General features: G+C 42.6%; 2 protein-coding genes and 2 long non-coding RNA genes across 4 annotated transcripts in view; 3 read left to right on the top strand and 1 right to left on the bottom strand.

The window, feature by feature from the left end:
• Positions 1-25,342, top strand: part of LOC145361224 (scavenger receptor cysteine-rich type 1 protein M130-like) — a 253,499-nt gene that overhangs the window by 103,985 nt on the left and 124,172 nt on the right. The gene's annotated exons all lie outside the window — the stretch shown is intronic.
• The window catches only part of LOC145361209 (scavenger receptor cysteine-rich domain-containing protein DMBT1-like), a 100,426-nt gene that overhangs the window by 28,909 nt on the left and 46,175 nt on the right, over positions 1-25,342 (top strand). The window lies entirely within an intron of this gene.
• On the top strand, positions 80-4,403 carry LOC145361159 (uncharacterized). The gene is made up of 3 exons (XR_013889812.1): positions 80-181; positions 2,735-2,842; positions 4,299-4,403. It is a non-coding gene; the product is annotated as an uncharacterized LOC145361159 (long non-coding RNA).
• Positions 11,576-24,712, bottom strand: LOC145361155 (uncharacterized). The gene is made up of 3 exons (XR_013889809.1): positions 24,627-24,712; positions 17,335-17,464; positions 11,576-11,713 (listed from the first exon to the last, which is right to left on the bottom strand). It is a non-coding gene; the product is annotated as an uncharacterized LOC145361155 (long non-coding RNA).

The raw sequence follows: 25,342 nt of genomic DNA, 5'->3' as shown, positions 1-25,342 counted from the left end.
CATGTAAGTATTTAAAACATTGTGGGCACTTTATCTCACAAACTTCCTTGAATCTTTCATCAAGGATATAAAGATGAAAGCACCTCCATCCCTCTGGTCATCTGCATATCACTCGGCGTCCTGTTGATCTGTGAGTTAATCGCCCTTTTGGTAGTAATGCAGAGAAGATCATCAATAAAAGGTAAGGCCCGAATCATATCCCTGAACCCACGCTGAGTCATGGATGTTGCTTCATACATCATAAGGGGCTTCTCTGCCGTTTTGCAAATGTACTTGGGTACATTTCAAAAACAAATTAACCGATCATTGGTCTTTAATTTATTTCGAGTCACATGAGCAATAGCAAAATATTACATTTCAATGAGGGAGTAATTTACATTCATATTCCTACACCATCCACCAAAGCATGAGGTACGGAATAGAATTTTTGTTTTGTTGCAATCATTTTAAACTTGAATGGAACAAATTGAACTTCGATGGCCTGCACCCTTTCGTATTAAAGGACGTGTCAGCAGAGATAGTGGGTGCATTAGTTATATTATTCCAATTTTTCCTTGATTTCGGAAAGATATCTCTGGATTGGAAACACGGTGACAAGACAAATTTATTCAAAAAAAAACAGAGAAGCAAAAAGTGGCAAAATGTAAACCCCTTATTTTGACCTCTATGTTGGGAAGTCCTTGCAGTCTGTCATTGTCAGGAGATAACTGATCAATGGAAAACAAAGCGGAATTCGCCACAGTCAGCACGATTTTATGAAGCATAAGTTGTGTTTGACAATCTTGTTCGAGTTTTTTTTGAGGATTTAAACAGCGAGATGAATGATAGGGATCATGTGGATGTGGCATATCTGGATGCTTCAAGGCATTAGGCAAGAGTGTTAGATCCCAAAGGTTGGGTCCAGAATATTGTCATGGAGAGAGGATTGGTTGAGTGAAAGAAAGCACAGGATAGGGATAAAAAGGCCCTTCTTTGGATAGCGAGCAAAATTTAATATGAGGCAAGATGCAACGTTCAGTTTTCAACAGTTCACTGACCTGCGATTGAGGCCAGAGTGAAACATTGCAAACTTTGCGGATGATCAAAATATGAGTGGGAAAGCTGGTTCTGATGAGATTATAGAGATTACAGATGAGTATTGACAGCTTAGGACAATGGGCCAGAATGTGACAAAAGGAGAGTGATATGGATATTTGTGTGGACATTCATTTTTGCAGAAAAAAAGAACAATGAAAAGGGTAAATGATTGTTTCATTGGGAAGAATATTCACAGTCTGTCAATGCGGAGGGATTTGGGTCTCCGTGTGCTTGAATGACAGAACGTGAATTTACAAGTGCATCATTTTATAAGAACGCCAATTTGAATTTTGGCATTTACTGCAAATGGACAGGAATTTACTTGTAAAGCAATGTTGTTAATTCTGGATAAGGCCTGCGTGAGACTGCACCAAGAGAATCGTGTCCATATTTAGTCTCCAGACATGATGAAGGATGTGCTGATACTGGAGGCAGTTCAGACGATGCTCATCAGATTGATTCCAGGAATGAAAGGGTCAATGTATGAAGAACATTTGAATAAGTTGAGCTTGTACTTGCTGGAGCTCAAAAAAATTCGGGGGGTTCTGATTGAGGTTTACAAAATGATAAAGAGATTGATGAGGTGGATGTTGAGCCGATATTGCTCTTTGTTGGATAGTCTACAACAAAGACTCATAGATTTAGAGTGAGAGGAAGGAGTTCCAAAGCTGAAGTGAGGGATACATTCTCTCAGATGGTTGTGATCTTGTGGAAAGACGGCCCAGAGTGAGGGGAGACAGAATCAGTCAGCAGATTCAAGAAATAAACAATTATCTGACTCAATGAAAGCTGGATAAAGCTCAAATCGAGCTGGATATGATCGGCGATGATCGTATAGAATGGTGGAACGGGCTCAAATGGCTGAATTGCCCAATTTCGCTGTTAATTCTTATGTTCCTTCTAATTCCTATGTTGAAATGTGTCCATTAACTATTTAACAACTGACATTTTGTTTCCACTTACAATTGGTTGCAAACTAACACTGAGTGTTTGGGCGTGCCGAGTTCTCGAACAGTAATCGACCCATTTTGAGACGTGATCGTATGATTTTCCACAAGAATCAATTCCAATACTGCATCCCAGCAAAACTGTCCAACTAATATTACAAGATCGATGCCGGTGAATAGCATCCTGATCTCTGAGACAAACGCACCAGGTTCAATCCCAAGACTTTATAGGAACAAAGTGTCAGCACTTCCTGTAAAACCCTTCCAAGGCAACAATCCCAAGCGGTGAGAGCGGGAGGTATTACTGTCCGGCCATGGTTGGTATGGAGTTGGGCTCCTCTGGTAACAGGTTACTGACCTGCTCCATGTTAAAACATGGCCATGGAATCTGATGAATGTCTGCCTTTTGCACCACTAGTTTTGAACAGATAAACAAAACTACTGCAAGAGTCTGAACTCGCACCGAATTTTCTTGATTCCAATCTTATGCGCTGACTTTCACTGGTCTCTAAATGCCTCAGTGCTCCTTGTGATGGAGGCAGTGGCATCAACACTGGATTCATGATGCAGAGAAACAAAATAAATTCTGTGAGATCCTAGTTTGAATCTAACCTCGTCATAGGGGGAGATAAAAATCAATAAAAATCATGGACAGATATACAGGAACAGAATGTATCAATATGCTAATTGTCCCTATTTTCCTCCAACAGAACCTGTTGCGGGAGGTTGGGATCCACGTCCTTTTATATACCAAGCCATTTATGAAGAAATAGATGACATTCCTCCCTCCAGGCAAGACACTCAGTACCGTGCTTCAGGTTTGTGTTTTTTTAACCCAAGCTACATGGAAAAATGCCGCTTATTCTTTACCCACTTTAGCCACGCTCAAGGGAAGCATTAACCTCACCGTCCTCATGTAGAAAGGAGACATTTTAAATGACCGTTTTATCTTCAGAGGATTTGTGTCCTGATCAGATTACCAATGTTCATTATTGTTCAAGGATAATTTTCCCTTCTGTTTAAGAAGAACAAAGTAGCTGTTTCCAATTTCCAACTGGTTTGCACCTTGCACACATCAAAGTCTGATCTAAATAATAATATTTAAAACATGTGACTGATTGTGTAAATGAATTCAATGCATTAATGCACACTCAGCGGCTAATTACAGGATAGATTAGTATTTGGGAAAATATCTGGAGTACGACAGTTTTATTTTTCTAAAATGGGTATTTTAATCCATTTTTGGACTGAATGAAAATATAAAAAAAACAAGAACAACCAAATAAAAAAGAAAAAATGAAACCCATTAAGTGTAAAGACAAATCGCCAATGCAAGCAAGCAAAATCAGTCGTGGAAGTGTGTGAGACTCAGTGGAGCCGTGAACTGAGCCAAACGAGATGTAGAATCAGGAAACAAAAAGATGATGTAATTTGTTAAGGCGACAAACGAGGGCTACTATATTAGTGAATAATGGCGTGTTAATTAAAGGGGAAAAATATTCAATCGAACAGAAATAAAATGGCCAATTCAGAACTTACTTCAGGTATTTTCGAGGTTTAGTTTTTACCAACAATCCCAATACTGAAATTACATAAATATTAATCAATTGTTTGTTTCAGTTTATACCAGAGATAAAACTCAAGTTCTTGACTTCACAAGATGTGAATGGGAATGGTATCAACAGGTAGAATCAAAAACGAAATAACAACATTAAACTCATTGGAACATTTCCATCCATGCATTTTCAAAGATATAAAAATTCTAGCGGAAGCAGAATTGCAGCTTTTCACAGAATCATTATTAAAGGGTGTAATGTCAGACTGCTGGTGGAAAGCAAATAGTGATGCTGTGATGAAGAAAGTGAAAGGAGAATGCCATCAAATAAATATCAGTTCAAGACAGGGGGAATAAAACGACAGGGAAAAGTGATTCTGGATCGTAAAAGCTGGCCCAGATGTAATTGTTTTTTTTTACAAATTCCCGGTTCTCTGATATCTGATACATTATCTGCCCTAAGGGATTGGACAGTTCGAAGCCAGAGTGACACCCATTGTCCAGTAAGGTAGTGCTAGTTCTTCACTTTGGACCACTGCAGTCAGTCTGCTGACTGTTATCCCAAATTGGTGCCATGATCAAATGTTAGGATGTTTCCACAGAGGCGATGAACTTGTTGTGATCTCGGCTCTGACTTTCTGAATCACTGTCCGCCAAGATAACATCGCAACGGCTCAGTAACACATTTGCCAACTAACCAATTATTTTGTGCTTGCCAGTTTCTTCAAGCATTGACTCCTTCAATCAGATTGAATATTACACCAGTCACAGTTTGGGAGACACGGATCCTGGATCAGAATATCCTGAGGTGGATTCCTCCTCTATTCAGGGTAGGTCGAAGTTTACATCCTACCATTTCCATCCAAGCCTTCTCACTCTGTAATATCTAAAATAGCTTCTGAAATCTCCAAACGTGTACACCATGACGTGTACACCATGAAATGACAGTGCCAAGTAGCTCTGACATTGCAGAATGGTTTCAGTTACAGAAACGTTCATTCTGAAACAATGTTTATCATTGTTCCGAACAATTGATATTACCATGTATCTCCCCAGAAGCCTCTCTTGGCTCTGAATTGTGTACTGGTTTGTGGGATCGGTGGCTCATTAGAACGGTATAAATTTGAACTAAAATTGAAAAAAAAAACACAATTTCGTCCAGTGATTCCCCATAATCTAATTCACTGGTCTCCAAGCCACAATAAATCAATATCTGTTCCATAATTGCTGTGGAAATAGACATTTAAGGAGATCATTCTAACTGTCCTTTTTTACTAATTAATTTCAATTCAAATACATTTCCCTCTCAGCTCCTGCTTTGACAGGCTATGACGATGCTGAGACTGAAAACATTGACCCTCAGAGTGGGCACTTGCTGCTGAACCGGGACCCTGACGGTATCTTCACTTTGACAACTTCCAGCGGTGATCTCAGCACTCTGGGTGAGATAAATCTTTGATTGTTCCTTTTCTTAAACAGTCGACCGTGATCAGTACACAATAAGTTGATAAGAAATTGGAACAGGATTAGGCCGTTCAGCCCCTCGACCCTGGTCCGCCCCTCAGTGGATCGTGACTAATCAGACATTCATCATATTGACTCTCTTGCCCTTTCCCCGGATCCCTTCATTCCTTTACTGATTAATGATCTACCAATCACAGCCTTAAATGTGCACAAGGACTCTGCCTCCACAGCTCTCTGTGGCAACGAGTTCCAAAGATTCACAACATGTTGAGAGAAGAAAAAAAAACACTTCAAATTTCAGTCTCAAGTTGGTTCCCTTTCATCTCATTCTGCGCAGTCTGGTGCTAGAATCTCTAATGTGTGGGTGGGTGGGGGGAGGGGTGACAACATCCTCTCAGCATTTATCCTGTCGATCCCCATAACAATCCTATGTTTCAATGAGATAACCTCTTATTCTACCGAATACCAATGTGCATAGTGGCAGCGATGTTTCTTTTCCCATTATTAATCAGTATTTGTGCAGTGACTATATTTGCCTCTCGTCGTTGATTATCCGAGCTCCGATGTTGCATCTTACTGTTCTCTCTTTATTATTGTTTCTCGTGTTTCTCTTTCCTATGTCACACACTTTGTGTTCCCATCAACTTGTCATTCTGTTTTATCCCTTCCTAACCACACTATCAAACACTCACCACAGGACAGCATTCCCCGTCCCAACCAGGTACAACACGTTCACTTTGTATTGATCTCATCCCCCACCACCACCGCCCCCTCCCCCTCCCACCGCCCCCACACCTCCTGAACCTCTCCCAACGACCCAGGAATCTAAAACCCGTCACCAGAGAACCAGATTCCCAGCCAGGTACTCAGCTGGTATTCCGGCAACATTAACTTTGCCCAATAGGAGAAGCTGTTAGTAAGTCTGAAATCACCGGATTTGAGGTAATAATTTTAAACTGACTTCCTATCCCCATAATCCGCTTTTGCATCTAGTTTTTTTTAACTTAATTGATTAATACCGATGCAAATCATGAAACGTGGCTCTTCAGCGCCCCCTGCTGAATATCTTCCAACTGCCCTGAGAAACCCTTGAGCAGAACACCAGAGGCGCAACATCCCAGCCTGGAGAATCGTTTGCGGCCAAACAAATGTCTTCCAATTTCCCTGACATTTGAATCTCATATAAGGATAGCATTCCCACACTTTCTGCTTCTATCTCGTGCAATGGAGCCATATATGGTGCTATGAATTGGGATGTTACTCCCATCACATGAGAAGCCATTACCCCAACAGGATCGAAATCAGCCCAACATCAATGGCACCTCCACGCCAGGCCCTAAATATTTTCCCTACTCGTCTGCCTAACACCAAGGGGCGATTAAGCATGGCCAATCAACCCAACCTGCACTTCATTGGACTGTGAGAGGAAACTGGATCACCCGGAGGAAACCCACGCAGACACGGAGAGAACATGCAAACTTCACACAATGAGATGGGGATTGAAAACCCGTGATTGAAAACCCCTGATGCTGTGAGTCCGCAGTGCTAACCACTGTCTCACCGTGCTGCCCTTATTTTGTTTTCATTAATTTAAAACAATCTGGATTCAGACTGATATTCAGATTGAAATAAATCTTCAAATTAAATTACATCATTCCTTCAAACTCAGTCCTTGTGACTCCCTGTTTCTCGAAGCTCCAGACAACGCCACACTGAAGATCCTTCTGTTTTTGGGCCTGACATTCAAGGCTTCTGAAGCTGCATTAATCCTGATTTCTAATTAACTAGCTCCAGCTGAGAGGCTGGGAAAACCTGTTTCCAACCTGCCATTAAAATTCACCCAATCAAAAGTGCAATGTTTAATTGATTGCTAAAATAATGAACAAAGTAGATTGAAATTTAGCATTTCCTGGATACTGTGAGGAAATCCCTGTCATTTCTGATCTCCTTCATGGAATCCCATGCTGTGACTGCTTTCTGAATTGATTATCACCTCTGATTATTACTGCAGTCTCCCGCCCTCTTGTGTGGAATATACTCGCTCTGGTCTGCAGCCGATCAAAGAATAATTGGCATTTGGGTTTAGTTCCTGTCGCGAATGCACAGAATTGTATTAAACAAGGAATCTACTTTCAGCCCAAAGTTCACCAAAAATGTGTCTACCCTCCACAGTATACAGTAAATCCGTATTAATCCAATCTTGTCGGTTCCTTCCACGCCAGCCAAGAATAACAGTGCCCCTTGCATAAGCAGCGACCTTGGGCAGTGACCATTCATTTCCGAAGTTTAAACATATACAATATAATGTTAAACCGTATTTTATGACATTTTCCAATGGGAATGCCGCAGTGTCGGGGTGTGACCTGTCCCACATGGTTTCTGCTTTGTGATTTCTTGCAGTATTTTCAGTGATACATTACATTGAAAGTATCGCAGAGAATGTGCAGTGTGTATTTCATAGAAAGAAACTGACAGTTGAACTGGAATGTAATACAATTACTTGTGTAGTGTTGAATTAATTGTGGAAATGGTTGTAATTCTCACTCATTTTTCTTTTACCGTTTCAGGTCACAGCCATCTCAAAATTCAGGATGTGACGTCCTCAGACATGTGACTTAAATCAATGGGGACGCCCATTAAGTTTTCCACAAATATCGCCACGTTTAATATGCTTTAATCTCACAAAAATGCGCAGTTGTTTTTGTATCAATATGTTATTATTTCATGTTGTGTATTTTGTGAATTATTATTTCTTTCCTTGTTTTATATGAAAGAATCAACGTTTTGTTCAATTAATAATGAAAAACAACATGGAAAGTGTGTCGAGTATTGCACTGTCCATATTAAAGGTATTACATTGCATTGCATTGTGGAAAGGAGCCGTGATTATAATTCAAGATTTTATTCAAGTTTTTTTTTGGTCAAATAGATTTGACGTTCATTTTGTAAAAGCTTCACTTCTTATGCCATTAAATAAAGATTACGGCGGATAAATACATGGATTGTTTCCGTTTTCTTCATTTGTTATATTCTAGATCATCATGGGGGCGGAGGTGGGGTGGGTGGGTGGGTGGGTGTGGGGGTGGGGGCGGTGCTCCACTGCATTTCCCCAGCAACTAAATACAACCCGATTGCATCCCAACACTACCCTAAACACTGGAGACCGTTGTGTAGCGGGAGGTATGAAGATGCTGCTCAGATTCCCATGTCTCCTTTTCATTTTAATTCCACAAGATTTAATATCCAGTAATCCGTTAGTTTTCATTTCCTCCGGATAAGCCCCTGTACGATCGCCCGGCAATTCTAACCATCCTTCGGTCGTTATGGCATTAAAACAGAAACATTAATTAGCTGAAGACCGTTATTTCACAAATACATAAATATTGGAAATGGTGATCAAACTGGACAATTCCGACACCATTTTCTGAGCGCAGATTAAGATGGAAATGTTTACATATCGGCCCACTTCGCTCGCGTTTTTTTTTCTCCCTGTGAGCTTGCTGTATTCCGCTGTGTCAGGCCCACAACGCCTCGTTGTCAATAAAGTTGTTGAAAAGGGAATTGCAGGGACAGTGACACCAGCGGTTGGAGGAGAGAGTTTATTTATTCGTATCACGAGTAGGCTTACATTGACACTGCAATGAAATTACTGCAAAAATCCTCTGTCCGCCACAGCGGCACCTATTCGGGTACACTGAGTGAGTGCTGAGCATGGCCAATCCTTCATTAGCACATCATTCTGAGTGTGGGAATAAACCATAGCACCGGGGGGAAACCCGCACAGACATGGGGAGTACATGCTGACTCCGCATAGAAAATGACCCAAGCCAGGAATTGAACCCGTTTCCTTGGCACTGTCTCGCAGCAGCGCTCAGCACTGCGCCACCATGCGGGTGAAAGGAGGAGGAGGAACAGAAACGCCAGCTGTGGGAGGGGAGTGACAGAGCCAGAGGGGGACAGACAGTGACACCAGCGATGGGTTGAGTGAGTGGCCGAGGAAAGGGACAAAGAAAGTTATCAGCGGTGGGAGGAAAGAGTGACAGAAACAGAGCGGGACAGACAGCGACTCTAGCGGTAGGAGGACAGAGTGACAGGGCGAAAATTGGAGAGTCAGTGACACCAGCCGTGGTTGGGGTGGGAGATCGAGAGAACGAGAAACATCAGCGGTGGGAAAAGAAAGTGACAGAGCGAGAAGGGGGGAGCACAGAGGCACCACCAGTGGGAGCAGAGAGTGACAGAACGAAGAGGTCAGTGACAGCGACACCAGCGGTAGGAGAAGAGACTGCCAGAGAGAGGCAGTGACACACCGACAGCAGCAGTGGGAGGAGAGAGTGCCAGAGAGAGGCAGTGACACTCCGACACCAGCGGTGGGAGGACAGAGTGCCAGAGAAAGGGAGTGACACACCGATACCAGCGGTGGGAGGACAGAGTGCGAGAGAAAGGGAGTGACACACCGATACCAGCGGTGGGGGAGAGAGTGCGAGGTGAAGAAGCAGTGAAATGGCTTCAAATTGCTGCCAAATTGTGGAATTGTCAGGTTATTCGTGTAAGACTTCAGAAACATGTTGGTGTAATGTTGGGTGGAATCATACAAGGAAATGGGAAATTTAACATACATTAGGAATTCATTAACTAATCGCTTAATGTCCAACAAAAAATAAATATTGTCCCGGAAATGGACGATCCGTTGATGAAAATAATGATCCCTGATCTAAATTTCCAGCAAGAAAGAATATCCTTGCCACATCTACCCGTTCAGTACCCTCCAGGATCTTAGAGGTTTTGATCAAATGGCTTCCTACTCTCCTAAACTGCACTGAATGCAAACCGGGTCTCTGCAAACTTACTGCAGCAGTAACCAGTCCATTACAGATATTAGTCCAGTACACTTTTTTTTCAACTCCTTCCCATAGAATTAATTATTTCCTTCAATAAGGAGTCTATAAGCGTACACAATATTCCAAGATGCCCGCCTGCTGTCTCCCCTGGCAACGCAAGATGGCCGCCTGCCGTCTGCCCTGGCAATGCAAGATGGCCGCCTGCCGTCCCCCTGGCAACGCAAGATGGCCGCCTGCTGTCTCCCCTGGCAACGTAAGATGGCCGCCGGCCGTCTCCCCTGGCAACGCAAGATGGCCGCCTGCCATCTCCCCTGGTAACGCAAGATGGCCGCCGGCTGACTCTTCCAGCAATACAAGATGGCCGCCAGCGATGGGTCTCCCTGCAGCCCATTGTCCAGATTGTCCCCGGTGGATGTGGTGGGGATGGTGCAGCAGATGGAGCAACAATCCCAGTTTCAATGGGGGGAAGAAGCTGCAATGCTGCCCCCTGGTGTACACTCCTCTCCAGTCTCTGCATTGCAGAGTGTTTAAAGCCAGAGAGTGAATTGTCACCGCAGCACCTTGACCCCAGGGATCAAACTACCCCCACTTAAAACCATCAAATCCTGACGGTGCATGGACTCTGCATCGACAGGGCATCTTATCCGACTCCCCTCCCCTCACATAGTTACCCTCTGATCCCCCCTAACCCACACATCTTTGGAATGTGGTTGGAAACCGGAGCACCCAGAAGAAACCCAGTCAGACACGGGGAGAATGTGCAAACTCCACACAGACAGTGACCCAAGGCTTGAATCGAACTCGGGTCCCTGGTGTTGTGAGCCAGCAGCGCGAAACACTGTGTCACCGTACTGTCACCCCGGGAAATGCATTTGGGTTGAACATGGGGCGGGCGGGGAGATTTCTCACTCACTTTGATTATTGGAGGGGGGATGGGTATCAGAATAACTCAGCGTTGCTTCAATATCCGCAGCTTTCCTCTTGTTTCTTATTTAAAACAAAACTCATTCCTCCACCTGGCCCAGCGAGAGGGCTAACAGAAAGCAGAGAAAAGGATACGGCATAGAAAGAGGCCATTCAGCCCATCACATCTGAACCATCTCGAGAAATATAACCTAGCATTCCATTCTAATCCCACCTTCTAGTGACCCAGTCCCCAGTCCGATCTTTACAGGTTACAACATTTCAGCGACAGATCTGGGGGCCAATCGACGGATCCGAGGAGTTTCTTTCTGGACCAGCAGTTTACACACGAATTGCAGACACCCACTACATTCTGAGTGAAAAGCGTCTTCCTAATGTCCCCTCTAATCCTCCCAGTAATCCCCATTCAATCTTTGCAAACCCCACCCCCCCGGTAAATGTCCTCTCTCTGCCTCCCTGACTATTTACAATATAATAAATGAAGAAAATGGAAGCAAACCATGTATTTATCTGCTCTAATCTGTATTTAGTGGCATAAGAAGGGAAGCGTTTACAAAATAAACTTCAAATCCATTTGACAAAAAAAACATCAAATCTTGAATTATAATAACGGTTCCGTTCCACAATGCAATGCGATGTAACAGCTTTAATATAGACTCGATATACATTCGAGGTTGTTTTCCACTGTTGATTGAACAAAACGTTTACTCTTTCACGCAGAACAAAGACAGAAATGAGAATTACAAAATGCGACATGAAACTATAAACTATTGATCCGAAAACAACAACGTTTTTATCTGGCATGAAAGCATATTCGACATGGCGGTATTTGTGGAAATGTTAATTCATCTAATACGAGATCCGTATGTCCGTGGACGTCTCATCCTGTATTTGTTGATGACTGTGACCTGAAACGGTTAAAGAGAAAAAATATGTAAGAATGACAAGTATTTCCACAATCAGGTCAACACTTCACAAATACCTGTGTTATATTTCAGTTCGACTGGAAATTTCTTTCTATCAAATACACACTGCACATTCTCTCTGATACCTTCAGTGTAATGTACCACTGAAAATACTGCAGGAAATCACAAAGCAGAAACCACGCGGGACAGGTCACATCCCTAAACTGCGGCATTCCCATTGGTAAATGTCGTAAAATAGGGTTAATGATGTATACGTGCAAACGAAGCAAATGGTCACTGCCCAACGGTTGTTAAACTCCTGTGTTTGCGCCACAGGTAACATTCTTATTCTTAGTTGGCGTGGAAGGAACCGATCAGATTGGATCAATGCTGGTCGACAGTGGCGTTAGACTTTTTTTTGGTGAACTTTGGGCTTGTTTAATACAAGTCTGTGCATTCACGACAGGAACTAAACCCAAAATGCGGCAATATTCTTTAATCGGCTGCACAGCAGAGCGAGTATATTCCACACAAGAGGGCGGGAGACTGCAGTAATAATCAGAGGTAACAATCAATTCAGAAAGCAGTCACAGCATGGGACTCCATGAAGGGGATCAGAAATGACAGGGATTTCCTCACAGTATCCAGGAAATGTTAAATTTCAATCTACTTTGTTCATTATTTTAGCAATCAATTAAACATTGCACTTTTGATTGGGTGAATCTTAATCGCAGGTTGGAAAAAGGTTTTCCCAGCCTCTCAGCTGGAGCTAGTTAATTAGAAATCAGGATTAATGCAGCTTCAGAAACCTTGAATTTCGGGCCAAAAACAGAAGGCTCTTCAGTGCGGCCTTGTCTGGAGCTTCGGGAAACAGGGAGTCACAAGGGCTGAGCTTGTAGCAATGATGCAATTTAATTTAAATGTTTATTTCGTCCTAAAAAACAATCTGAGGTCTAGGATGATTTAAAGTAATAAAAACAAAATAAGGGCTGTACTGCGGACTCACAGCATCAGGGGCCCCGTTTTCAATACCGAGCTGATTGTGTGAAGTTTGCATATTCTCTCCGTGTCTGCGTGGGTTTCCCCCGGGCGCTCCGGTTCACTCCCACAATCCAATGAAGTGCAGGTTGGGTTGATTGGCCATGCGAAATCGCCCCTTAGTGTTAGGCAGATGAGCAGGGAAAATACTTGGGGGCCTGGCGCGGAGGTGCCACTGATGGTGGGCTGATTTCGACCCTGTTGGGGTAATGGCTTCTCATGTGATGGGAGTAACATCCGAATTCATAGCACCATATATGGCTCCATTGCACGAGATAGAACAGAAAGTGTGGGAATGCAATCCTTATATGAGATTCAAATGCCAGGGAACTTCAGGTTGATATGTTTCGTCCCTGGTGCTCAAGGGTTTCTCAGAGCGGATATTCAGCAGGGGGCGCTCAGCAGCCACTTGTCATGAGTTGCATCGGTATTAATCAAATGGGTAAAATAGAATGGCAGAATATGGGGAGTTAGGAAGTCAGTTCGAAAGTGTTTCTCAAATATAATGATTTCCGATTTACTAACAGCTCATGGTGTTTGTCAAATTATATGTAGCAGGACATATGAGTGGTTTTGTGAGTGGAAAATCATGTCTCACAAATTAAATTCAGTTTTTTGAAGGGGTAACTAAGAAGGTAGATGAGGACAGTGCAGTTGATGTTGTCGACATGGTCTTTAGCAAGGCCTTTGGCAATGTACGGCATGGTAGGTTGTTGCATAAAATTAAGTCTGACGGGATCCAGGTTGAGGGCGACACAGTCGCACACTGGTTAGCACTGCTGCTTCACAGTTCCAGCTTCCTGGGTTAGATTCCCGGCTCAGGCCCTGTCTGTGTGGAGTTTGTACATTCTCCTCGTGTCTGCGTGGGTTTTGTCCGGGTACTCCGGTTTCCTCCCACAGTCGAAAGATGTGAGCGTTAGGTTGATTGGCCATGCTAAGAAATTGCCCTTTAGTGTCCAGGGATGAGTAGACTAGAGGGATTAGTGGGTCTAATAGGTAGGGATATGGGAGTAGGGCGTGGATTGGATTGTGTTCGGTGCAGACTCGATGGGCTGAAGGGTCTCTTTCTGCACTGTAGGGTTCTATGATTCTATAGGAGTATAAAAACGGATACAAAAATGGCTTATTGAAAGAAGCCGGAGGGTGGTTGTAGAGAGTGTGTCAGTGATCAGCGCTGCACCCACTGTTATTTGCCATTTATATGAAAGATTTGGATGAGAATATAAGGGACATGGTTAGTAGATTTTCAGATGACACTAAGATTGCTGGCATAGTGAACAGTGTTGAAACTAATCTCCAATTGCAACAGGATCTTGATAAATTAGACCAGTGGGGTGACGAATGGCAGATGGACTTTAATTTGGCCAAATGTGTGGTGATGCATTTTGATAGATTGAACCAAGGCAGGACTTAGCCCGTTAATGGTAGGGCATTGGGGAGAGATGCAGAACAAAAAGATCGAAAGGTGCATGTCCACAACTCTTTGAACGTGGAGTCACAGTTGGCCAAAATGGTGAAAAAGACCTTTAGCATTCTTGGTTTCATCGGTCAGAACGGTGAATGCAGGAGGTGGGAGGTCTTGTTGAAGCTGTACAAGGCATTGGTAAGGCCACACTTGGAATACTGTGTGCAATTCTGCTCAAACTATTATAGAAATGATGTTCCTAAACTAGAAAGAAAAAGTGCAGAAAATATTTACTAGGATGCTATCGGGACTTGATGGATTGAATTTTAAGGAGAGGCTGAGTAGGCTCGAACTTTTTTTTCTCTGGAACGTAGGAGGCTGAGGGGTGAAATATAGAAGTCTATAGAATAATGAGGGGCATAGACAAGGTATATAGTCATTTTCTTGTTTCCTAAAGGTAGGGGAGATTAAAATTAGACAGCATAAGTTTAAGGTGAGAGGGGCGAGATTCAAAGGTGTCCAGAGGGGCTTTTTTTTTCACACAGAGGCTGGTGAGTGTCTGGAACAAGAGGCAGTGGTCGAGGCGGGGACAATTTTACATTAAAAAAAACGTTTACAGAGCTACACGGGTACAATGGGTACAAAGGGATATGGGTCAAATGCGGGCAAGTGGGATTAGCTTAGGGGTTTTAAACATAGGGCAACATGGAGAAGTTCGGCTGAAGGGCCTGTTTCCATGCTGAAAACCCCTATGACTCTGTGACTCTGTATCAGCTGAGCACCTGGTGACGGGTTTTACATCGGTGGGACTTTGGCACCAGTTCAGGGATTGGTTGGGGGTGGGGAGAAATCAAAACAAACTGGACGGGTTGCACCTGGTCAGGGCCAAAAATGTTGTCCATTGGCGATTATTTGAGTGTTTAGTTCGGAAGGGATAAAATGGAATGATAACTGGATGTGTGACATCGGAAACAGAAGCACTGGAATCAATAATAATGAACAGTAAAATGCAGCATTGGGAGCTCAGATAATTAACGACAAAAGGGAAATATTCTCACAGCACAAATGATGATTAATAATAGCAAAAGACGAATCTTTAAACGCTTTATACCTGAATGCACATAGAGTTCGAAATAGACGAACAGACAGCGCAAACCAAGCTATCTGGATTTGAGAGAATAGCTTTTGCGAAGACTTGGTTGCAAATACATCAGAGCTGGGAAATTAATTAATTTTCAGATACATTTAACATTTCACAACGCCAGGAGAGGAGGGTATGATGGGGTAGCACAGTTAATAAGGACTGAAATGCACACTTTTGTGAGAGAGCATCATGGCATGGATGAAATGAAGTCCATGAGGGTGGAGATGGAAAATAGCAGGGTGGGTGGGGGGTGGGGGGGGGGTGGTGGAGGGGGTGGCACATTGGAAGGAGGATAGAATACACCCTGAAACAATATCCACGTCAAAGGAAAAGCAATATATCAACAAATCATGGAGCATTTAAAATGATAGAGCAATAATTGTGTCAGTTTACTAATGTTGATTGTTCAATAACGTTGGGAAGGATAGCTGCAGCAAGAAAGTCACAAAGGGTATTATGGATAGATTACTGCAACGATTTACAATGCTGAAAACCAGGAAAGAACCAATGGTTAAAGAGGCAGCTTTAGTAAATGACCACGGAATTAAGGATTCCCTGGGAAGTTGCGATCATTACATGATAGGGTTGAGTAATGAATTTGAGAGTGAGGACTCTGAGTCAGAAACAGCGATGTTTGATTTAAATGAAATAAGTAAGCATAAAACAAGATGAAGTAAACTGGGCGGATACGTTATCAGGGAAGACAGTAATCGTACAGTAGTCGGAATTTAAGGACGTAATTCATAATTCTCAGCAAAAAAGTTATTCTCAGAAGGGGTAAAGACCCGAAGAGCGGGATAAAACACTCATGACTCACCCTGAATGTTTAAAAGATGTGTCAATCGGATTGGGTAGTGCGGAAACAGTCGATGTGTTGCTTTTTGACTTCCTGAAATCTTCACCAAAGTAGCTCACAAATATTAATTCACAATAAAAGAGCCCATTGTTTTGGAGTCATTACATTGGCAGTAATAGAGAATTGGCTAATGAGCAGGAAACAGGCTGTGGGGATAAAGGATCTTTTTGTTTTGTTTTGTTTTTCAGTTTGGCCACCTGTAGCCAGTAGGGTTCCAAAAGGATCACAACTCGACACAACTCTTTACAACATATTGTAACAACTTGGAGGAAGATGCAAATCATCTGGAGACAAATTTAAAGCTGGCGTTAAAATTTGCATCAAGACAAATTTTGAGAGAGCTGCAAACATTTTGCAAAGATATATTGATGAGTTCAGTGAGTGGATAAAAAAATGCACAAAGAGTAAAATATATTTTTTTGGAAAAAAAACAAAAAAAAAACAATAATTTAACTGGAGAAAAACTGCTGGAAGCTAAAATACACGGAAACTTAGCGGTACTTCTGCACAAATCATAAAAAAAAGCAGACAACAGAGGTCTCGGATAATTATTACCTGATACTGAAAAGATCACAAATTGAGAATTGAGTATTTATGGCAACTTATTTAATGGAAACACTGTTTAATTAGGGGCAGCTCAAAGAAAGGTCCTGAGGATGATCACATGCAACAGGGGATAGTTTTAGGAGGAAAGGCGGAATAGCTTGCCGCCATGGGCATTGGTATTCAGAAGAATGCAAGGTGATCTCATTGAAACATATGATTCTTATGGGGATTACCAGGATAAATGAGATGATGTTGCAGCCATTAGAGATTCTATCACCAGTTGCGTATTTTCAGAATGAGGAGGGAGAAATTTCAGACTGAAAGTTGAAGGATTTTCTCTTGTTGGTGAGTATGGAATCTTTGGAACTCGTTGCCACAGAGAGCTGTGGAGGCAGAGTCCTTGTGCACGTTTAAGGCTGAGATAGGTAGATTATTGATCAGTAAAGAAACCGAGGATCACGGGAAAAGGGGAAGAGAGCCAATGTGATGAAAGTCTGATTAGACATGATCCACTGAAGGGCGGACCAGGCTGGACGTTCTCAAAGGCCTAATCCTGTTCCAATTTCTTATCAACTTATTGTGTACTGATCCCAACCCACTGTCTAAGATAGGGAACAATCAATGAATTATCTCACCCAGAGTGTCCAGATCACCGCTGGAACTTGTCAATGTGAAGATACCGTCAGGGTCCCGGTTCAGCAGCAAGTGCCCCATCAGAGTCAATGGTTTCACTCTCAGCATCGTCAGAGTCTGTCAAAACAGGAGCTGAGAGGGAAAGGATTTGAATTGAACTTAATTAGTAATGAAGGACAATTAGAATCATATCGTTTAATGTCTGTTGCCGCAGTATTTCCGGGGCTGAGACTTTGATCTGTTGTGGCATGGAGGCCAGTGGATTGGAGCATAGAGATTATTGGGCGAAATTTTGTTTCTTTTTTCCAACTTTCGTTCAAATGTATACCGTTCCCAATGTGTCACCGATCCCACAAACCAGTCCACAAATAACAACCAAGAAAGGGGAAATAAATGGAACTTCGTTTTAAAAATCTAATTTCCATTGCTTGGAACAATGAGAACATATTGTTTGAGACTCAAAGTTTCTGTAATTCAAATCATTCTGCAATATCTGAGGCATTTGGCCCTGCCATTCCATGGTGTACACATCATGGTGCACACATCATGGTGTACACGTCATGGAGTACACGTTTGGAGATTTCAAACGCTATTTTAGATATTACAGAGTGAGAAGGCTCGGAAGGACATGGTCGCATGTGAACTTCCACCTCCCCTGAATTGAGGAAGAATTCACTTCAGGATATTCTGGTCCAGGATCTGTGTTTCCTAAACTGTGACTGGTGTAATACTCAATCTGATTGAAGGAGTCAATGCTTGAAGAAACTGGTAAGCACAAAATAGTTGTTAGTTGGCAATTATTTTGTGAAGTTGTTACAATGTTATCGTGATAGAGAGTGACTCAGAGCGTTAGTCGAGATCACAACAACTTAATCGCCTCTGTGGAAATATCCTGGCGTTTAAACATCCCACCAATTTGGCAGAACAGTCAGCAGACTGACTGCAGTGATCCAAACTGAAGAACCAGCACTATCTTAATGGAGGAAATATGTTACTCTGGATCCGAAATGTCCAGTCCCTTAGGACAAATAATGTGTAAGATATCAGAGAACCGGGAATATGTGAGGAAAAAAAACATTCCATCTGAGTCAGTGGACCGGTTTTTATGATCCAGAATCATTTCATCCCTACCATATTATCCCCGGATTTTATCCTCAGAGATGAAAATCCATCAAAACATAGATACCCTACAGTGCAGAGTGAGACAATTTGGCCCAACGAGTTTGCACTGACAACCATCCTCCCCAGGTTCTATCTCTGCAGCCAAACATATGAACATTGCCTGTCCCTGTGACCAACACTAAGCGGCAAATTAGCATGTCTAATCAACCGAATACGGACATCTTTTGGACTGTGGGATAAATTCAGAGCTCATCAAGGGAAGCAATGCAGACATGGGGAGAAGGTGCAAACTCTACACAGACTATAACGCAAGCCGATAATCAAACCCAGGTCCTGGAGCTATGAAACAGCAGCACTCATCACTGCGCCGCCGTACGGTCGGAAGGAGTGAAACCACTGGGGATTTCACAGTAACTTCATTGCAGTGTTAGTTTACACTTACTTGTGACTAATAAATGTGTTTTTACTTTCCTCTGATGGGAGCCCCGTGCAATTCACCAGAAAAGAGCACTAATAGGCCAAGTAAGTTCTCGTGTTTTTTTTTAAACTCTGTTCAGCCATTCCGGGCAGGTCTCTGCCCGCCTACCTGCTAACGTATTTGTAAATTCTTTTGAACCCTCCCCTGATTCCTGTGTCGTTTTACAAAATCCTGTTAAGAACCATGCAATCCAAACAAAATGGCATCAGAGCAATGATGCCATTTATAATTTATAAATGTTTATAATTTTCCATCTGTAATTTTGTAAATACAATGTGGCAAAGCTTGAAATCGGAAACAAAACAGAAAATCTCTGACAGAGTCAGCAGGTCAGGCATGAAAACGAGTCATTGGCACTCAAAGTGTTGAATTTGGTCTCTCTTCAGGTCTGCTGAGTTTGTCCAGCATTTTCCCCTCTATTGTTTTAGAAATGAACTCTTGTGTTTGTTTTGGCTTCTGGTGAACATTGTTCTCTGTCCAGACCTGCTGAGATTGTCCAGCAGTATCCGCTCTATTGTTTTAGAAATAAACTTTTGTGTTTGTTTCGGCTTCTGGTCAACGTTTCTGCCTGCTTCGAATTAATTGGGCATCTGTGTATTTTTAATCAATTTTATGAACTATGACATTTAATTCCTTCTTCAGTATAATACATTAAATTGTTTTTTGTTTGCTCTCGCGAAGTACTCATTATCAGTTAAATATATTGAATTTGTTTACAAATCATGTGTCCGTTAGAACAAGTTCATGAATGTTTTCTTGTAATCCCATTGGCTTCCTTTCTGTCCAAAAAAATGCTATCATCGTTAAAACGTAGTTTGATTAGATCAATTATAAACAAATGATCCCAGTGCCGGAACACCGATTTGAATCACCTTCCGTCTATAGAAATACACTTTTATCTGACTTTGTGAATTTGTTCAAATGGTAAATTTTGTTCCGGGAAAATTTGCTAACTCAAGTCTTTTCTAGCGTGGTCAGCTGATCATTTATAACCAAGAGAAAATGCATCTTGGCCATTGGGTGAATGGCTCCTATGAAAGATCATATCGCCAAGTGTGCAGCAACTCGCTCAGCACGGCACCGGAGTGTCAGCTTTATGTTTCTATTGAAGTGTTAGGATGTAACACGGATTTGCAAACTTTTGACATACAAGAAAGATTGGAACTTACTGAAGAAAGAGCTGAAAGGATATTGTCCCATTCATTGGTGTATAAAATGGCAATTACGGAACGAATATTGGACACAATAAAAATACTTTTCTGGTGTTTACGGTTTGTGCTGTGGTGACTTTTGTGAGATTTTGATGATGTTGATTGTGCGTAGGATCTCACCATGAAAGGTGCACTGACTCCTTTACATTGCTTTAATGTAGATATTTTCTTTCCTCCTTTTGTCAACAATTGATTCGCTTTCCTCCCGTTTATGTCCAGGAAACTGACACCCATTTTCTTGACATTGTCCTTTTCATTTCCTAATCACAACATCAATATTTGCTTCCCGCCAGGACTCTGGCATTACACCCTTTAGTAATGATTCGGTGAAAAACTGCAATTCTGCTTTTGGTAGAATTTTCCTTTCTTTAAAAATGCATGGATGAAAATGTTCCAATGAGTTTAATGTTCTGGTTCGTTTTAGTTTCTACCTGTTGATGTCATTCCCATTCACATCTTGTGAAGTCATGAACTTAAGTGTTACCTCTGGTATAAACTGAAACAAACAATTGATTAATATTTCTCTCATTTCAGCATTGTTGACTGTCTATAAAAACTATCCTTCGAAAATAGCTGAAAGAAATTCTAAATTGGCCATTTTATTTCTGATTTGATTGAATATTTTTCTGTGTTAATTAACACTCCATTAATCACTGATATACTAGTACTCCTTTGCAATCTTAACTAATAACATCATCTCCGCCCCCCCCCCCCCCCCCCCCCTCCACCACCCCCGACTCCACATCTCTCTTGGCTCAGTTCATTACTCCACTGAGTCTAACACATGTCCCCCGTTGTTGCTCCTTGCTTACATTGGCGATGTGTCTTTATGCCTATTGTTTCTTTCATTTTTTCTGGATTTTTTTTTTGCTTCGATCCAATTGTAAGTGGAAACAAAATGTCAATTGCTAAATCAGTAATGAACACATTGGAACACAGGAATTGGGAGCGAGTTTGGGGCAATTCAACCTTTTGAGGCCACTCCACCATCCGATATGATCATGGCTGATCTGATCTTGCTCCCAAATCCACAAACCTGCCTGCTCCATTTGAGCTTTATCCAGCTTCCATGGAACATAGAACATAGAACATAGAACATTACAGCGCGGAACAGGCCCTTCGGCCCACAATGTTGCGCCGACCAGTCTTATTTTTTAAAAAAAACATTGACCCACTAATCTAAACCAATCCCTTTTCGTCCATAAACCTATCCACCAATCTCTTAAACACCCCCAACCTAGGCACATTTACAACTGCAGCAGGCAGGGCATTCCAGTCCCTCACCACCCTCTGGGTAAAGAACCTGCCCCTGACATCCGTCCTATAACTACCCCCCCTTAATTTAAAGCCATGCCCCCTCGTGCTAGCTTTCTCCATCCGAGGAAACAGGCTATCACCATCCACCCTATCTAAACCTCGCTGATGACACGAAGGTCGGTGGTGTTGTGGATGATCTGGAGGGATGGCAAAAGTTGCAGCAGGACATAGATAGGATGCAGGACTGGGCGGAGAAGTGGCAGATGGACTTCAACGCGGATAAATGTGTAGTCGTCCATTTTGGCAGAACCAACGGGATGAACGAGTACACTATCAAGGGCAGAAGTCTGAGTAGTGTTGAGGAGCAGAAGGATCTTGGGGTCCGGGTCCACAGGACTCTTAAATCGGCCTCGCAGGTGGAGGAGGTGGTCAAGAAGGCGTATGGTGTACTGGCCTTCATTAATCGAGGGATTGAGTTTAGGAGTCGGGAGGTAATGCTGCAACTTTATAAGACCCTTGTCAGGCCTCATTTGGAGTATTGTGCGCAGTTCTGGTCGCCTCACTATAGGAAAGATGTAGAAGCTATTGAAAGGGTGCAGAGGAGATTTACAAGGATGTTGCCTGGACTGGGAGGCATGCCTTATGAAGTTAGGTTGAGGGAGCTGGGACTCTTTTCCCTGGAGAGACGAAGGTTGAGAGGCGACCTGATAGAAGTTTACAAAATGTTGAGAGGAATAGATAGGGTGGACTCTCAGAGGCTATTTCCCCGGTTTGAAATGGTCGCTACGAGAGGACACAGATTTAAGGTGCGGGGAGGGAGGTTCAGAAGTGATGTTAGGGGTAGGTTTTTCACTCAGAGGGTGGTGAGTGAATGGAATCGGCTGCCGTCAGTGGTGGTGGAGGCGAACTCGCTGGGGTCTTTTAAAAGACTTCTGGATGAGTATATGGGGTTTAATGAGATTGAGGGTTATAGATAGGTCTGTAGGTTGGTAGGTGATGTGATCGGCGCAACTTGTGGGCCGAAGGGCCTGTTTGTGCTGTAGTGTTCTATGTTCTATGTTCTAAACCTCTAATCATCTTATATGTTTCTATAAGATCCCCTCTTAGCCGCCTTCTTTCCAGTGAAAACAACCCCAAATCCCTCAGTCTCTCCTCATAGGACCTCCCCTGCATAAATATGGAGACACATATTTGTCTCTTTCTTCACTCTGCTGACTGATTGTGTCCCCCTGCATTCCGGGGAATCTTTTCACAGGTTCACAAACCTCTGAGAGAATTCGTCCCTCACCACAGTTTTGGATCTACTTCGTCTTACACTCACTCTACCACACGAGCACCGTTTGAATAGCTTAGGTTTTTTCCCACTGGAGCTTAAAAAAGAGGGCCTATGAGCTTCTGTTGTGTACTCTCCAACAAATGGGGAATAGCTGTTCAATTTCCACCTCATCAAACTCTTTAGCATTTTATGTCCCGCAGTCAGATCCTACTTCTTTTGAGCTCCAGCGGGTACACACCTAAGCTAGTCAAACACTGCTCGTGTGGAAGCCCCTTCAGCCCTGGAATCAATCTGGTGAACACCCCCTGAACGGCCTTCAGTATCAGCACATCCTTCATCAGGTATGGAGAACAAATCTGGACACAAGACTCTAGATACGGTTTCACCAAGGCCTTCTCCAGTGTTAATAACATTTCTTGATATTTAAAATGCTGTTCTTTTCAAATAAATTCCAATATTCAACTTGCCGCTGTTAGAAAACGCTGCACCTGCATATTCACATTCTGTCATTCGTGCACAAGGACACCGGATCCCGCTGCACTGAGTGAATTCGAATATGTTTCACATTTAAATAATCATTTACACTTTCAATATTTTCTCGTGAAAATGGAGAACCTCACAAGTATTCACATTAATATCGATATGCCACATTCTAGTCCATTCTCCTAGCCCGTCAATATCCATCTGTAAAATCTATAATGTCAACAGAGCCTGCTTTCCCAGTCATCTTCGAATCCTCCACGAACCTTGCTATGTTGCACTCTGACGCTAATCGCAGGTCAGTTATATCAGTTGTAAACAGTTAAAAAGTGAACACTGAGTCATCCCTCATTACACTTCAATTTCTCTGCAGAAGAAGATCCCATTTACCTCGACCCTACGATTTCTCTTACTCAAGCAATCCTCTCTCCAAGCCAATTTTCTGTGCCCAACCCCTAACATTCTACTACTCTTCTCCAATGCCCTCTATAATCCAGATATGCCACATATACATGATCCCCAAAATCCACCTTGTTGTTTAAATCCTCAAAAATCTCTAGCAAGTTTGTCAAGGAAGCTTGCCCTTCATAAAATCGAGCTGGCCCTGGTGAACTCCACTTTGTTTTCCATTGATCAGTTATCTCCTGCTGAATGATAGACTGCAACAACTTCCCAAATCAGAGATCGAGATAAGTGGCCAACAGTTTGCCACGTTTTTGCCCTCTCTCTCTTTTTTTTGTATAAGGGTGCCATATTAGCGTGTTTCCAATCCACTGGTATCTTTCCAGAATCGAGGAAAAAAATGGAATAACACAACTAACACTCACACTATCCCTGCTGCCATCTCCTCTTATAACAGAGAGTACAGGCCATCAGAGCTCAATTTATTGTTTAAACTTTTAAATCGATTGCAACAAAAAATATTTCCATTTCCATATCTCCTGCACTGGTGGATGAAGCAAGAAAATGAACGTAGATAACTCCGTCATTTATATGTAATATTTTACTATTTCTCATGTGACTTGAAATAAATTACTGGCCAATACTCAGTTAATTTGTTTTTGAAATGTATTCAAGTCATTCTATGTAAATTGGCAGAGAAGCCCCTCTGATGTATGAAGCAACATCCATGACTCAGCGTGGGTTCAGGGATCTGAACGGGCCTTACCTTTTATTGATTATCTTCTCTGCATTACTGCCAAAAGGACGATTAACTCACAGATCAACAGGACACCGAGTGATATGCAGATCACCAGAGGGATGGAGGTGCTTTCATCTTCATATCCTTGATGAAATACTCAAGGACGTTGTGAGTTAAAATGTCCACAATATTTTTAAATACAGGATTATCCAAACACCCAGACTGTCGGTAAGAATTGATAAAATGAAGACAATGCCAACGTGTGACAATTATTTATCCTAATGTAAAATTAGCCATAATAGTGATTGATATTTATTACTCTGACATACCTGAAGGTGTGGGCAGAACGGTCGGAGATAATGCCGGACCTGTGAAAATATGGTAAAAAAAAAAGCCACAATTACTTGCATTGTTGATCAGAAAGACATCTGAAAACATGGATTATATTCAGCGAAGATGGGCCAGACAACGTCACACAGACCCAAACTGCACCGCTCAGTGGGATATTTAACGAAGGAAATCACACTGACATCTGGGCAGCACGTCGGCACTGCTGCTTCACAGCTCCAGGGTCCTGGGATCGATTCCCAGCTTGGGTCACTGTCTGTGTGGAGTTTGCACGTTCTCCTCGTGTCTGCGTGGGCTTCCTCTGAGTACTCCGGTTTCCTCCCAGAGTCCAAACATCTGCGGGTTAGGTTGATTGACCATGCTCAGAAATTGTCCGTCAGTGCCTAGGGATGCGTAGGTTAGAGTGATTAGTGGGTATAATATGTAGGGATATGGGGGTAGGGCATGGATGGGCTTATGTTTGGTACAGAATCGATGGGCCGAAGGGCCTTTTTCTGTACAGTAGGGTTCTATGATTCTATCTTCCTTGTGATCACAGTCAGACTGAGCTGATGATGAAGGACAGTCAAACAGAAAGGATTCGCTTCTGGTGCACTTCACCTCATCCAGCCAGATAGTACCGGTACCCTGCCCAAAAGAGCGCCCTCCTGTGGCCTCGAGAGCAGAGCCACAGCCCAGCTGTCTGCAGACAACACTG

This window comes from Carcharhinus amblyrhynchos, chromosome 34 (assembly GCF_965287045.1).
Source record: "Carcharhinus amblyrhynchos chromosome 34, sCarAmb.v2.hapA, whole genome shotgun sequence".
Classification (NCBI taxonomy): domain Eukaryota; kingdom Metazoa; phylum Chordata; class Chondrichthyes; order Carcharhiniformes; family Carcharhinidae; genus Carcharhinus; species Carcharhinus amblyrhynchos.
Note: the sequence above shows the minus strand (reverse complement) of the source record. Positions and strands in the feature narration are given on the sequence as shown.